The sequence below is a fragment of the Neofelis nebulosa genome, chromosome 3, assembly GCF_028018385.1.
Source record: "Neofelis nebulosa isolate mNeoNeb1 chromosome 3, mNeoNeb1.pri, whole genome shotgun sequence".
Lineage (NCBI taxonomy): Eukaryota > Metazoa > Chordata > Mammalia > Carnivora > Felidae > Neofelis > Neofelis nebulosa.
The window spans coordinates 58,582,341-58,598,516 of NC_080784.1; the positions used below are offsets into that span (position 1 = coordinate 58,582,341).

At 34.4% G+C, this 16,176-nt stretch overlaps 1 long non-coding RNA gene across 1 annotated transcript in view; it reads left to right on the plus strand.

Annotated features, from left to right (window-relative positions):
* The window catches only part of LOC131506103 (uncharacterized), a 57,669-nt gene extending 41,825 nt beyond the window's left edge, over positions 1 to 15,844 (plus strand). The window contains exons 2-3 of the long non-coding RNA XR_009258732.1: positions 2,639 to 2,750; positions 15,707 to 15,844. This is a non-coding gene — a long non-coding RNA (uncharacterized LOC131506103). The remainder of the gene's footprint in view (positions 1 to 2,638; positions 2,751 to 15,706) is intronic.
* The last annotated feature ends 332 nt before the right edge of the window (positions 15,845 to 16,176 follow it).

Consider the following 16,176-nt stretch of genomic DNA (forward strand, 5'->3'; position numbering starts at 1 on the left):
GTTCTTCACCTCAGAGGGCTGAAACTCATATTTCCAAATTCTCTGAATTCTGGATGTGTAGTAAAATGATCACTTCCAAAGTACCTGAGAAATGGTGTGTGTCTTATGATCCCATATTGTATAAACCTGTTCCTTACCAGTGAAGTTATTAGACATGACTAATATTTTCTGTAGATTTTGGGCATAAATTTCTAAAGGCAGGAAGCTAACACAGAATATTCCATAAAGCTATGACTCTGAATTCTTTTGCAGGAATCTGCCCTATTTCATTCAATGCACTGGGCACAGGTTCACACTGGGTCAAACCTTTAGGCTGTTTTTTTTCGAAAGTTCTTTAACTTCCCGTAGAGCTAAAAGTCCCATTTTGCTCTCAAAACTGCTCTTCAAGTGGGAGCAGTGAAATGTTCAGCCCACAATTTTTAATAAGTTCTAGTGAGTTCTTTAGAGAATAACTGGCCCCTGCGAACCCTTAATCTTCCCATTTATTGCCTCTCTTTATCAGCTTCCCATAGCCCATCATATAATGGCTATTTGCTTAATATAGAACACATGACAAGTGTTAGAAGAGATGCTTTGGAGTCAGCTCAAAAATCAATTAAAGTATCGTCTTACAAGTTTTACCCACCTTTGGAGTCCCAAATTTCCTTGACCTCTCCCATCAGAGTAGTTATATTTTCCTACACATGAGAAGAGTGGAATAAGTCATTTTCGTCTTTGTTCTTGATCTATAAATAATTTTAAACTACTTATGAAATAGATTATTGTCATTGCCAACTTTAAAATGTAATTAGTATGTTTTGTCCTTGTCAAAAATGGCCTATTGTAGAGCCATAAATTGTTTCTCTTTACAGTGAAAAGAATTTCCTTCAAATTCTGGTTATTTAAGTACTACCTATTTCTTATAAATGATTTAGCACTATAGACAAATACACTGAAGAAAGATGAAATTCTACCACTTACAGATAAAATCTATTAACATTTTGAAACATCTATTATATGCTTATTTTCAAATATGTACAGTTTTGTACACATATATATGTATATATACATGCAAGTAGATGAATAAACAACTATTTTTGTTTATCTGTTTTATGAGAAGGTAAGACATTTTAGTAATGATTGTGACATAGTCTGAGGTCATGAAGCAGTCAAAATTAGCATTGACAATATGTGCCAAAAATGGTATCCTCAGCAAATTCTTCTTACCATTTGCTTTGATTGTCCATTGACAAGACTTTCTTGATTCTGTTTTATGGCACTAACTTTTTAGTCTCCCAGAGGATTCTATGAGCCTTAAATCTCTTTCTAATAATTATGTATTTTTCTATTTAAACTAATCACAGCAAGTTTTTCTTGTAACCAATACAACTTATTTATAATTATTTACTTTGCTTATACTTTCTAAGTTTGCTTCTGTTCTATTCTGGCTTCTCAGTTTGTTAGAATGGGAAAACATGGAAAGAACAGGTAAATACTTAAGAACTCTTTTTTCTCACACATATTGCATTTTTCTAATTTTATTTGCTATCACTAACACAGCACATAGTTAGCAATATCCCAACACTCTATTTCATGTTCAGCTCCTACTAACTAGTTCATGTTCTTTTAATTACCCAGAACATCCAAACCACAAAACATTTTCTATTATAAAAAGACCAAAAAATGAAACAAGAAAAGTCAGATAGCTACTACCTAAGAGAGTACCATTAAAGATACTTTATATATGATGTCTTCTAATAACTTTGTGAGATAGAAATTATGTTATCCATTTCACAAGTGAGAATATGAAACAGGGATGATTTGCTGAGACTCACAGATATATGACAATGCCAGAATGTAAACTAGAGTTTTCTGACCCTACTTCATTGTAATTTAATCTATGTAACCGTTTTCTTTTAAATTTTGCAAACATATTTAATTTTGCTTCCCCTTAACAAGGCACAAGTCAAAATTAAAGAGTGTGCATATAAATATATAACAAAGGGAAATCCTATAACCCCTTTTCTAATTCACTGTTATTATTAGCAATAAAATCATCAGTACATCTTACAGGACTAAGTATTACTTTAGGACCAGTTTTATGCTCTAAAATGGCCAAGAAATTTCAGATCAGAGTTAATAGGGGTCAAGACCGGCTGCAGGCCTGCTCCTTTGAAAACTATTACAATTTTTAAGACAATGATATCAAACCATCAAACCAAGCATGTGTCCCTTCAAAGCCTGAGAACTTGTATGACTAGTTGTACACTCATGAAGCCCTGATAAATTTGCTCCCAAATAATATAATTTGGGTTAGTAATTGAATAAATACATTATATATATTACAAATTGATAATTGTTAAAGCTCAATGAAAACATGGGGACATTATACTATCCTTTCTACTTTGTATATGATTAGAATTTCTATAGAAAAAAGATAAAAAAGGGTGTATTGAAAATATTGAACCCAGAAACACTCAGGTATATGGAAGACTAAAAATGTACACATAAGCAAAACAGAAAATAACAAAAAAAATAAGTAATTAGGAGATGATAAATGTGAAAGATAGATAACAAATATCTTTATACACATAAATGTTCACAGGAATAGAACAAAACAAAATTATTCAGAAAAATAAGAATTATTATTCTTCCATAGGAATATAAAAGAATATGTCCTGAAACGGAAATATTTGAAAATGTGGATCAAAAGAAGACTCTCTGTATGAAGACAAAAAATGACAGCAAGATTGTCATCTAAGTACATACAGGTAAATTTGCTGAAATATAATAAATAAGAAATCCTAAAGAAATCCAAGTTGAAAAACCACTAAAGTAATCTATAAATGAGAAAAACTGAGACTGGCCTCGGATTTCTCCTTAATGAGAATTTATGAAAGAAGATTATATAAAACACATCTTCAACATTCTGGATCAAAGAGAATATGGTCCAAAAATTTCTTTCAAGTAGAAAATAGCAAACAAGTATTTAGGCCTTTAAAAATCCAAGGAATACAACACATTTAAGTCCTTCTTGAAAACAAACAAAACCTTTCCTGATAATAAATAGTAGCCAATCAAGAAATGGCGAACTAGGAAATAGGAAAACTATGGTAAAAGCATGGATTGTGAATATCGCATGTTAAAATGCAGAATAAAGATTTAAAAAAGACTTATAGTTACAAAAAATTGACAAAATCTTGCTAACACTGAAAAGAGTTTCTAATAAACCTCCAGTATTTATAGTTTAGGTGAGCTGGACAAAGTGCATATAACTTCATATTTCATTGTAGGAAGTGAATACCCTAAGTGTCTAAAGCTAAAATTTGTAACCAGGAAGAAAAACAAAACACATATGTTTACATATTTTCTTCATGTCTTTATATTAAAGATGTCTTTTCTAAGGTAAATTTTTGTTTTGTTTTTAAGAAGAAATGTAAATAATAGATACATCTTTAAAAGAGTCAAAGATACTGAAAATAAACTAGCAACAACATTCAATATTCCACCTTCTGCAACTAGCCTTTGACAACATTTGGTGAATATCACCCCAATCAACCGTTCATAGATATGCAGAGAACGGTCACAATGACAGAAAAGTGAAGAGATAGCAAGTTTGGCAGGATTCATTGTTCTCAACTGGATTATTTCTCAATATTCCCATTGCAACTAAACTAGAAAAGATAAATGTTATAAACTTTCACTGTTGGTGGGAATGAAAACTGGTGCAGCCACTCTGAAAAACACTATGGAGTTTCCTCAGAAAGTTAAAAATAGAACTACTCTCTAATTCAGTGATTGCACTACTAGGTATTTACCCAAAAGATACAAAAATGCTAATTTGAAAGGATACATGCACCTCAATGTTTATAGCAGCATTACCAACAATAGACAAACTATGGAAAAAGGCCAAATGTCCATCAACTGTTGAATGGAATGAAGATGTGGTATATATGTACAATGGAATATTACTCAGCCATTAAGAAGAATGAAATCTTGGCATTTGATTGTTGTTTGAGCCTTTGCTTTCTCTCCTTCCTTGATAAATGTAGGTTGTCAGTTGTGACTTGGAATCTGCTCCTTTTTCTAACCCTAACATACATCTTTAACTCTAAAAGGTATGGAATAAAAAAATCCATCAATCACAAAATAAAAATTTAAATAGATATAATTGTGAGTTTGCAGTGATATCACAGTCATATTATCACATCTGCTTCTGCTCTGAGAGACAGTAAGATCTTCAAATTTTCTTTTTTTTTAAATCTTCAAATTTTCACAGGCATTTTTCTTCTAATGGATATATTCTCAAGAAACATTATCATTAAACATATTATAAAAAGACTGTGAAAATCTGCCAGTATTTCCCACCCCAAACTAACATTTTATCACCTATCTTTTATTTGCAAGACCTAGGAAATACATGTTTTCTGGTCATTCTCCATGCCAGGAGAAAAATACATATTTCAAAATATGATCAGAGTGTGATAATATAGTATAGTAAAAACGTCAGAAACTAAAAACTAAAAGAGCAGACATTAAGTGCAAGCTTTACTACTTTCTAGTTGTTGGAGTCACCTGGAATTGATTCAAGTGTTCTGTTAATGGTCAGGCAATCTGTTGGGGAAAGAGGGACTGTCATATTTAAACTAGCCTTAAAGCCCATCTCCTGCTTCTCTCCTGTTCTTCTGATCTTCTTATCATGTATGCAGGAATTGATACTCAGGTCCTTGAACACATTCCTTAGCTGTGCAATCTGGACACATCATCTCTATATGCTTCCTTGTTCTTTTTCTGTTCTAGTTTAAGACACTTGAATGTGACTTTTATCCTATTCCCAATTCACAGGCAGTCATTCCTGATGCACTTGCAGGATTTGGTGTAATCTTTGGTCACTTCCTAATTTCTGCTTTTGGCCATGATTCGTGTTCTTAGTTACTCCATTATCTGTATCAATTATGGCCAATATGGAAGTCTATCAAAAGAAAACTAACTTGCAAATTTTAATTAATATATTCTTGGGTTGGAAGAAAAAAGGTTTTATTCCCTTGTATATCCTATTACACCTCTTTACTGATGATGATATTTAATATAAGTTTGATATCTTTGATATATTAAAAATGAATTAAACATATAGTTAATCAAAAAAGCCAGTAGACCATAGACAGGGAGCACTGCAAATGCTTCTGTGTCCATTAATATTCAGGAAAGCAAATGAGGACAGAGTCAACGTAAAGCCATATGCTGCTGATGAGACAACCACCCTGAATCCCTCACACAGACAAAAGTGTATTGGTGTCAGATAAAATCTCTTTGCATTTATTCTCCCAGAGCACCGAGCTGAGAGAAATGAAAGGATTCTAATCCAAGGGCTCTACCAGGAATGAATTATTCATTGTACATACTGATTAATTTATGGTTATTATAAATCATGGATATGTGGTCTCACAGTAACATTTGATTTGTGTGATGATCTGCAAGATGGAGCTCCTGTAATTCATGTGTTTAATAACTGTCCTTGATTAGCTGAAGATTCGTTTTTATGAGGTAAAGGAAGTAAATATGATCAAAGCAAACTCCCAAAACACTAAGGTTTTATTTCTAAAAAGAAACATGAAGGTATTTGGAGCACTAAGACTAAACTCAACCATGTATGTTCATTCAAACATTGTTACTCAATATAAATGAGGTTGTCTAAATTTTAAAGTCACAACAAAAGTATGTCACACAAATTTTACAGATAATTGTAATGGGCAGCGTGTTTTACAAAACATATTTGTTTAATTATTCCAATTAAACGTAATGAAATGTTAGGTTTCCATGCAGGATTGGGTGGGAGAATTCGTATGCAAAAATCTATATGGTTTAAATGGCTAAAGCAAAACTGATAAAGGGAAGTACACACCTTTAAGTTTATGGATAATTTTTCACTGCTAACTATTGACAAAATGGACAAAATCTATCATTTTATTGGTGTCCTATCATAGAACTTTAATGCATTAATTTTCTAGGGCTGTCTTAACAAAGTATCACACACTTAACAACAGAAACTTATTTGTGCACAATTCTAGAGGCTCAAAATTTGAAATCAGCCTATCAGTAGGGTCTGTGAACTTTTTCATTGGTTTGTCAGTGAATGTCTTCTCCCTAGGTCTTCACATGGTCTTTCCTCTTATGTTTGTCTGTGTACAAATGTTTTCTTCTTTCAAGGACACCTGTCATATTAGATTGGAGTCCACTCTAAGACCTCATTTTAACTTAATTACCTCTTTAAAAACTTGATATTTACAAATAGTCACATTCTGAGGTATTGGGGATAAGAACTTCAACATATTAATTTTGAGAAACACAATTCAGTCCGTTACATTCTTTTTACAAAAAGCTTTATTTCCTTTGAGGATAGCCTATTTAATTTGAAAGGATCTGGGTTTACTTGTATGAAAATAACTAAACTCTGAGATTGGAAAAGTGAAAAATCATTTGGAATCTGCCTTCAATAGGATTACTTTGTAGCAAGAAAAATAGGTTTGTGGATTACTAAGTCATATTAATTTAATTTAATTTAATTGCTTAATTTTGTTAATGTATATTTATTTTTGAGAGAAAAAGAGACAGAGCATGAGTGGTGGAGGGGCAGAGAGAGAGTGGCAGACACAGAATCCGAAGCAGGCTCCAGGCTCTGAGCTGTCAGCACAGAACTCAGGGATCGAACCCACGAATGGTGAGATCATGACTGGAGCCGAAGTCGGACGCTTAACTGACTGAGCCACCCAGGTGCCCCCAAATCATATTAATTTTAAAATAGAAGATCATAAGAGGTAGAGACATTTTGATAAGGGTTTATTATTTTAAGAACAAGCTTTTATAGGAATGCATCACATGTAATTAATATTCACTAGGTTTCTAAGAAATTCAGTATTTCTGGGTAGCTAAGGAAGAACTTTGAAGATGAGGGAAACTGCAAAAGAAGAATAGTAGAAAAAGTTTTAACAACTTGCAATATGCTTAGGTATAACTGCATTCCATTATGCAATTGGAGAAGTATCAATAAATGAGGCAAAGGGGTATAGGAAGCCTTCCATGGAAAACATTTCAAAATAATTATGCTGCGTGAAAGATAAAAGTCAAACAATGACAAGAAAGAAATCTATTCTATTATTTGATTGTATAAAATTCTACAAAATGGAAATTGATTTATAAGGAATGAGGAAATTGGTGGGAGAGGTCACACACACATAATCAGTTTCTTGGTTATGATGAAGTTTCACAGATATCTACATATGTCAAAACTCATTAAACTTTCTACTTTAAATAAGGATAGTTTTGGGGCGCCTAGGTAGTTCAGTCGGTTAAGCGACTTGGGCTCAGGTCACCATCACGGTTTGTGAGTTTGAGCACCGCATTGGGCTCTGTGCTGACAGCTCAGAGCCTGGAGCCTGCTTCAGATTCTGTGTCTCCCTCTCTCTCTGCCCCTGCCCCACTCATGCTTTGTCTCTATCTTTCAAAAATAAATAAATATAAAAAATAAATAAGTACAGTTTTGCATATGTACATTATACACCAATAAAACTGTTGAAAGAAAGACAATTATAGAGGAAAAGGAATTATGTTGTTGCCATTTAAAATGATAACATTTGAGGGCACCTGGGTGGCTCAGTCGGTTAAATGTTCAACTCTTGGTCTGGGCTCAGGTCCTGATCTCACGGTTAATGAAATCAAACCTCGCATTGGGCTCTGTGCTGACAGTGCAGAGCCTGCTTGAATTTCTTCTCTCCCTGTCTCTCTAACCCTCTTCTGCCTGTACGCTCTCTCTCTCTCTCTCTCTGTCTCTCTCTCTCCCTCTCCTTCTCTCTCTCTCTCTCTCTCTCTCTCTCTCTCTCTCTCTCTCTCTCTAAAAATAAATGAATAAACATTAAAAAAAGATATCGGGGCACCTGGATGGCTCAGTCGGTTAAGCGACCAACTTCAGCTTAGGCCATGATCTCAGTTTGTGAGTTTGAGCCCCGCATCATGCTCTGTGTTGACCCCTCAAAGCCTGGAGCCTGCTTCAGATTATGTGTCTTCCTCTCTCTCTGCCCCGCTCACCCTCTCCATCTCTCAAAACTGAGTAAATGTTAAAAAAAAAGGTATTATTTGTATGATATTCATAAGATGTGTCATTATTCTTGAAAATGTCTCTACTGTTTTAACTTTGCTAAACTTTTAGCAGGAACTGATGTTAGATTTTTTACAATTATTTTTCTGCATGGACTGGATGATAATATTTTTATTATTTAGTATATTAATATGGGAATACACTTTAATTAATATTTTACTTTTATAGCAGTTTTATGTTCACAGTAAAATTGAGGGGAAGGTATTCCCAAATACCTGCTACCTCCACACAGGCAGAGCCTCCCCCATTATCAATACCCGCATCAGAGTGCTACGTCTGTTGCAGTTGATGAATGTACATTAACACATCATAATCACCCAATGTCCATAGTTTACATTATGGTTCACTCTTGGTGTTTTATATTATATGGGTTTGGAGAAACGTATAATGACATGTATTTATCATCATGGTATTAGAGTAGTTTCATTGTCCTAAAATTCCTCTGCTCTCCACCTACTAACTTCTCTGTCCCAACTCCCAATCCTTGACAACTATGATCCTTTTTATTACCTCCATTGTTTTGCCTTTTCTAGAATGTCATTTAGTTGGAATCATACAGTGTATATACTCTTAAAATTGGCTTCTTTCAGTTAGTAACATGCATTTAAGATTCCTCCATGTCTTTCCATAATTTGATAACTCACTTCTTTTTAGTGCTGAGTAATATTCCATTGTTTGGATGTACCACATTTATATACCAGTTCACCTACTGAAAGGACATCTTGGTTGCTACCAAATTTGGCAGTTATGAATAAAGCTGCTATACATATCTATATGAGGTTTTGTGTGAGCAGAAGTTTTCAATTGTTTCAGGTAAATACCAAAAAGTGTGATTGCCAAGCCATATGGTAAAAGTAAGTTTTGTTTTGTAAGAAACTGCAAAACTGCCTTTCAAACTTGCTATAACATTTTGTATTCCTATCATAAATAAATGAGAGTTCCAGTTGTACATTCTTGCTAGCATTTGGTGTTGTCCATGTTTCAAATTTTGGCTCTTCTGATAGATGCGTAGTGGTGTTTATAGTTTTCATTTGCATTTCCCTGATCTGATGACATATGATGTGGAACATCTTTTCATATGCTTTTTTGTCTTCTTTTTTTTCTTTTTTGTGAGATGTCTTTTAAGAACCTTGGTTCATATTTAAATTGGGTTGTTTATATTTTTTGTTGTTGAGCTCTATGAAAGCTTTTTAAAAATTATTTTGGGTAATGGTCCTTTATCAGATATGTCTTTTGTAAATATTTTCTGTCAGTCTATGATTTGTCTTCTCATTCTCTTGGTATTACCTTTTGCAGAGTGGAAGTTCTTAATTTTAATGAAGTCAGTTTATACATTATTTGTTGCATGTATCGTGCTCTTGGTATTTTATCTGGAAAATCACCACCTTGCTCATGGTCATCTAGGTTTTTTCTTATGTTGTTTTCTAAGAGTTTTATGGTTTCACATTTTTATTTAGGTCTACAACCCATTTGAAGTTAATTTTTGTGAAGAGTTTAAACTCTAGATTCATTTTTGGGGGTGTGGATGTCCATTTGTTTCAGCACCATTTGTTGAAAGGACTATCAATATCGAGGACTTATTAAGAAATATTTACTTATATGCAATGTTTTTCTTATACAAGATTTATTGTATCTTTAATATTTCAATTTACTCCCTACCTGGGGTTGATTTTTATGTATAGCACAATTTTCAGAATAAAACTTAGTTTTTCATTATGGGTTTTTATTGACTGGCACCATTTTTTGACAAGATAAAGTAAAATTGAAATCATTGTTAATATTGTTATTGTTGAAATAGACAACTTTATTTTATATTATTTTTTAACATTTATTTATTTATTTTGAGAGAGACAGAGCATGATTAGGTGAGGGGCAGAGAGAAAGGGGGGAGAGAGAGAGAGAGAGGGAGGGAGAGAGAGAGAGAGAGAGACAGAGACAGAGACAGAGAATCCTAGGCAGGCTCAACACTATCAGTGAGAAGCCCAGTGCGGGGCTCGAACTCACAAACTGCGAGATCATTACCTGAGCCAAAACAATGAGTTGGATGCTTAACCAACCGAGCCACCCAGGTGGCCCTGGATACACTGATTTTAATTTTTATGTGGAAATACAAAGCAAAAAAAAAAAAAAATAGCCAAGATACTCTTGAAAATGAAAATTTTCTTGTTCTTATATTATGAAATATAAAGTCTTATTATAAAGCAATACCATTGAAGACAACACTGTCCTGGCATAAAGATAGACAATAGATGATTGAAACAGAATAGAGAACTTAGGTACAGACAACACAGACATACATATGAACACTTGATTTTATGACAAAGTGGCACTGCAGATCAAGAGTTTATAAGCATGCTTCATAAAACTGGAAGAAAGTCCTAATAGCTCCAGTTTGTTTTGTAAAACACTAGATCTCTATAGAATGTAGCATAATTATCACATCTTTACCAATATATTTGACTGTAGTGAACAATCACAGGGCAGCACTGAAGATTTAGTATTTTTTTTAATGTTTATTTATTTGTTTTTGAGAGAGAGAGAGCATGTGTATGTGCACGCAAAGAGGGAAGAGACAGAGAAAGAGAAAGAGAATCTTAAGCAGGCTCCTCACTGTCAGAACAGAGCCTGTCACGAGGCTCAAACTCATGAACCGGGAGATCATGATCTGAGCAGAAATCAAGATTTGGAAGCTTAACTGACTGAGCCACCCAGGAGCCCCTAAAGATGTAATATTTTGATTAAGTTGTCTAGGATATGAGAGAGTTGAATATGTTTATGGGCTATTTTTCAACAAGTAGATTTATAGAAAATAGTTCATGGATCAGGAAATTCAGAGACAATAAGAGGATTTTATGATTTATGAGATTGCAACATATTTCTGGTTAGAGAGGAAGACTAAGAAAGATATAAAGAATAAAAATGCATAATGAGCACTTTAAAAAATGTATTTGAGAATACAGTTTCAAAACTACCACTAAGCAGGAGGCATGTAACATCAGAGAGGTTTAATATTAAGATTATGTTCGCTTCAGCTAATAAAACAGAAGAAGAATCTTTACACCACATGGAATACAACAGTATATAAATGCTAAATTACATGTTTTTGTATGGTAGTTCTTAGTATTTTTATTAAAGTACTGTAAAGTTAATTTAACAAAAAATAGTGTGCTTGTAATATTCACCACAAAATGCAATGCTATGGTCTTTTGAAGGAAACCACAAGTGACCACAAAGGAAATCACAAGTGAAAAAATGAACATAAATACTTTAAAATATAAAATTAGCTTTTGAGGAGCTCCTGGGTGGCTTAGTCAGTTGGGTGACTGACCTCGGCTTGGGTCATGATCTTACGGTTCGTGGGTTCAAGCACCGCATCGGGCTCTGTGCTGACAGCTCAGAGCCTGGAGCCTGCTTCCAATTCTATGTCTCCCTCTCTCTGCACCTCCCCTGCTTATGCTCTGTCTCTCTCTGACTCTCAAAAAATGAATAAATGTTAATAAAAAAATTTTAAATATAAAATTATGCTTTTGATAATAATTTCTATATGAAAATATTCATCAAATTAATTTGAATGTATTCATGTATTTAGAAATCTTCAAGGATTTTCATTATAAATTATTAAAATACACAGAAAATTACAGAAAATAATAATGTAGACATTCATGTACCATGACCCAGATATAGCAGAAAAATCTTCTTTAAATACTTTAATTGTAGTATTTTAATTAATCGTTTGTTATCTTTATTAGGGTGCTAGTTTATAAGTGGTCATTGAAAGATTGCATATTATAGATAGGTTGCATTTATAAATGTAAACCATGCCCTTGATAAAATGGCATAATTGTTCTCCAATAAATGAAAGTAACCTAAAATTGATTAAAAACTTAGAGGATAATGATGGCAAATGAGCACTAAATACAGGGTGGTCTATGTGACAAAGGGGGGAAGTTGATCAGAGGGAGTTTAATATTAAGATTATATTCACTTTCAAAGCATAATTGGAGGTTATAAAGAGAGCTTAATTTGCAGAATTTGGTACATGCTGAGAAATTGAGAAATTGTTTATCATGACATTTCTGTATATTCATCCCATTATTTCTTCATTCAGTAGTGTCTCTATCCATATACTCTTCAGTGTTTCACTCTGTGCTCTAAAAGAGTTGGGAAGTAATGCTTAACCCTCTCACTAAACTTGTGATGCAAACACACAACTATAGGGCTGCAATTATTTGACAAATGAATAATTAAGCTGAAATTTCAAAACTATTGATTGTGTGAGATGAAAGACTTAGAGGGAGAACAGAAAAATGACAAGCATGGATTAATAATAAAGATCAAGCCAGTGCCTGGGTTAAAAACAATAAGGTGACATCCTAAAAGCCAATGATTTTTACCAATGATTTTCACCACTCATGTTTGATTATACATATGAAGCTATTTAAGAAAGCTTTAATTATAGGCAATAGAATTTTGGCATCATATTCCTTTACAATTTTATTCTTTGTGCCTTTTCTTCCTTCTGCCTTTCTAAACCATCATCTATGTTACATAATTCATATGTATTAAAATAAAGTATGTAATGGCTAAATTATTTCTATCATTGGTTCAAAGAATTTCTAAGATAATGTCTTTGTTTTCAAAATGAGATTAATAAATTATTTATATCAGATAATGCCTCTAAAATTATAACTCAGGTTTTGCTTCTATTTTTAAAATAATATATGTATGAATTTTATTACATTTTTAATATAACTGGCACAGGAACAAAATCTCATAAAACAGGTTTTGGAATCTAGAAATATAAGAGTATAGTAAGAGAATATGGTGCATATGCAGTATACTTTCTAAGGTGATCATGAGGGTTAGGGGCAACAGCCCATAGCAAAACATTTCCGTAGGAAAATATGTGAACATTCTAACCAACTAGCATAAATACAGACTATAAATAATTTCATACTTCTTTTGGTCAGGGTTTATAACAAATGAGATCAGGTCAGGTCACATTTTGCTGCCAGATGTTACCAAAAATGATATTTAGAGCAGTTTGGACTCCATAAATTAAATAATGTTTTGTGTCAAAACGAAACAAAAATTTTGTTATCTTTGTGTAAATCTGAGTTCATTATCCCCTTCCTCCTTCATTGATTTTTTTCTTCCCATCATCCTTGGTAACACCTTTGCTGGTCTAGGTTGCTTACCTGTTTGCGTGATACAAATCTAATCCCTGAGAAGCTGGGGGTACCTTTACACCATGCTCTTCTCAAGCTGTACCTGTTAGGCTTGTGCATTTATGGTCAAAGAACAGGTGAATATCAGGGGACACACCAAAAAATGCACTTGTTACTAAAAGCATTCTTCCCTGTCTTCATTGTATAAAGGAACTCTACCTGTTTCTGATTATTAGCTTTGATTATCCTTGCTGGGATTCTGACTTACGTCTGTTTGTCTTTTAGCATCAGGAATCTGACATGACCAGATGGTGGCTTATCTAATGGTTTAATGGGACTCTTGCTCTGCTCCTTGTTAGAAACATCTTAACTATAAGGAACACCAACTGTAAACCCACAGGGCTCAGAGTTATAGTGATGAAGAGGACAAATTCTCTAAGAGACTCACTGGAATTGATGGTCAAGGATTTACTCCTGTTCTTATCCTTCTACCTTTTGGCAAAAGGTCCATTCTGTTATTGTAGGAGGTCAGCAACATCTGGATCATGTGATATAAGACCAGAAGATCACATACCAGGTGCCCACTGTTATACCTCCTCTTCTGAAAAGTAGGTTCCATACTTTAGTGTAACTTATGTGGATTCCCATACTTGTAGAAAACAACAAAATGGAACTCTTAACCTCTTGGATAGTAGTACAGTGGTCAAGATGCTGGAGGCATAAAAGCAAACTCGTTCCTACAATACATGTAGCTTCCAGCCACTGTTAATCACCACCCTTTCCAGGGTTGATGGAGTGTAAAATAGTTTTCTATCAAGTAGCTGGTTGGTCTTTGAACTGGCTGCTTTTTATTGGAAAATGAACACTGGTCTCTGTTGCTGGCAGGTTGGGCTCTCAGTAATGGTAGTAACAAGGTCAGCCTTAGTGAATGAGAGACTGGACCATTAAACCCCTGCTTAGCTTCAGTTTCTGACATCATGGCTCAATCATTCCATCTACATAAGTGTTTAGTGCTTTTTCTGTAGTGAGTGCTTTCTGGGGAGCATTAGTCAGATACATGAAGATTTTCATACTTAAAATCCTTCCCCAAAGATCCATTCACATGCCATTTTCCTTAATCTCCTTGCTCCAATATTCCAATCTTTTCTTATCCAGGATGCTGGTAAGTTAGTAGTCAACCAGTCAAGTTATTTGCCACTCCTCATGAGTACTATATATTATAACCTATGACCATTTTTTGTCCAGACATGGATATCCTGTGTGCCCATTCTGAGAGTTTCCTTTGCACTATTTCTCAGGGCCACTGCTGAATGGAGCTAACATTTGCAGTCATATACAGAGCTTAGTTGAGGGTGAGACGCCAGTAAAATAGTAGTTGAAAGGATAGGAGTCCAGACCACCTGCTTATACAGCTTCTATTTTTTGGCCTTGTTCACATCTGATTCAAAATATAGTACTTCCATTTTATAATGGATTGCTACTGGTCAAATCTGACCTTATGATTTGGTTGATATGATAGAACTTGGCTTATGAAAGGTAATTCTGACTACAAGTTCACTTCATGTTCCTGGGTCCCGTTATAAAACAGGACATGTTTCTCAAAAAGTGTAGGGGCGCCTGGGTGGCTCAGTCAATTAAGTGTCTGACTTTGGCTCAGGTCATAATCTCACAGTTCGTGAGTTCGAGTCCCACATCAGGCTCTGTGCTGACAGCTTAGAGCCTGGAGCCTGTTTTGGATTCTGTGTCTCTGTCTCTCTCTACCCCAATCCTGCTTGTGCTCTGTCTCTCTCTGTCTCTCAAAAATAAATAAACGTTAAAAAATTTTCTTTTAGTGTATAAATATTGATTGTATATGACAAGATCTTGACCTATTAACTTACAAGTCTATCTTATAATTCTTCTATTGGGGCTTTCCATAAACTCCACATGGTATCTTTTCACTTCACACGTACCTATAATACCACTTAATCTGCTAGGTCATGTGGTCCATGTGGCAGAGCCACTTCTATCTTAACGTAGACCTCCTTAGAGCCCTTTTCTGCTCTAGGTTCCACTTAAAGCTAGTAGTATTTTGTGCCATTTGGCATATAGGTCAGAATAATATTCTTAAATGTGGACTATGTAATTTCCAAAATCTGGAGAGTCCTCTTCCTTCTTAGTGGTGGGAAATACAAGATGCAATAATATGATCCTTATTTTCAGAAGATGGTCTGGAATACCTCAAACCTTGGGAGCTCTAAAATCTACAATGATGTGTTAATATCCTGATCTTGATCTACCTTGCACTCTCTGAAGTCTATGTGTCTTACCAAGGACTCCAATAGATTTGTCACTTCTTGTTTATCAATCCTCTTAACATGATTTTATTTTTAGAGTATGTCATTGTGTTGTTCTTGCATATGTCCAGATGTTCCAGGTCCCTTTGGATTGCATTATGACAGAGGACAGAGGAGATAACATAGCCTTGGGGCAAGACCATGGAACCGTGTAAGGACAGACTGTCTCAAGAAAATGCAAACTGTTTATGATCCTGCTTTCAAGTAGTAATGAAAATAAATAGATTTACCACATTAGTGGCCATATATCATGTGTCTAAAACTTTGATATGTTCAAGCAAAGATAGCACCTTTTGGCATGCCACCCATAATAGAGACCACTGGTGGTTTGTATTTGCAATTGTCAACTATCCTCCAGAATCTGTCTTTTGATGGGCCACACTGGTAGATTTAATGTTGTTTATCAGTATTTAAGGTTGACACTAGTCTCTGCTACTCCTTCAGAATATGGCATGGTTTTATCTTCTTTGTGCATAGGAGGGGAAGTAGTTTCAGAGACTTCCCACTGAACTTCACCTCTGATAGCTCCTATCCCAGAGAC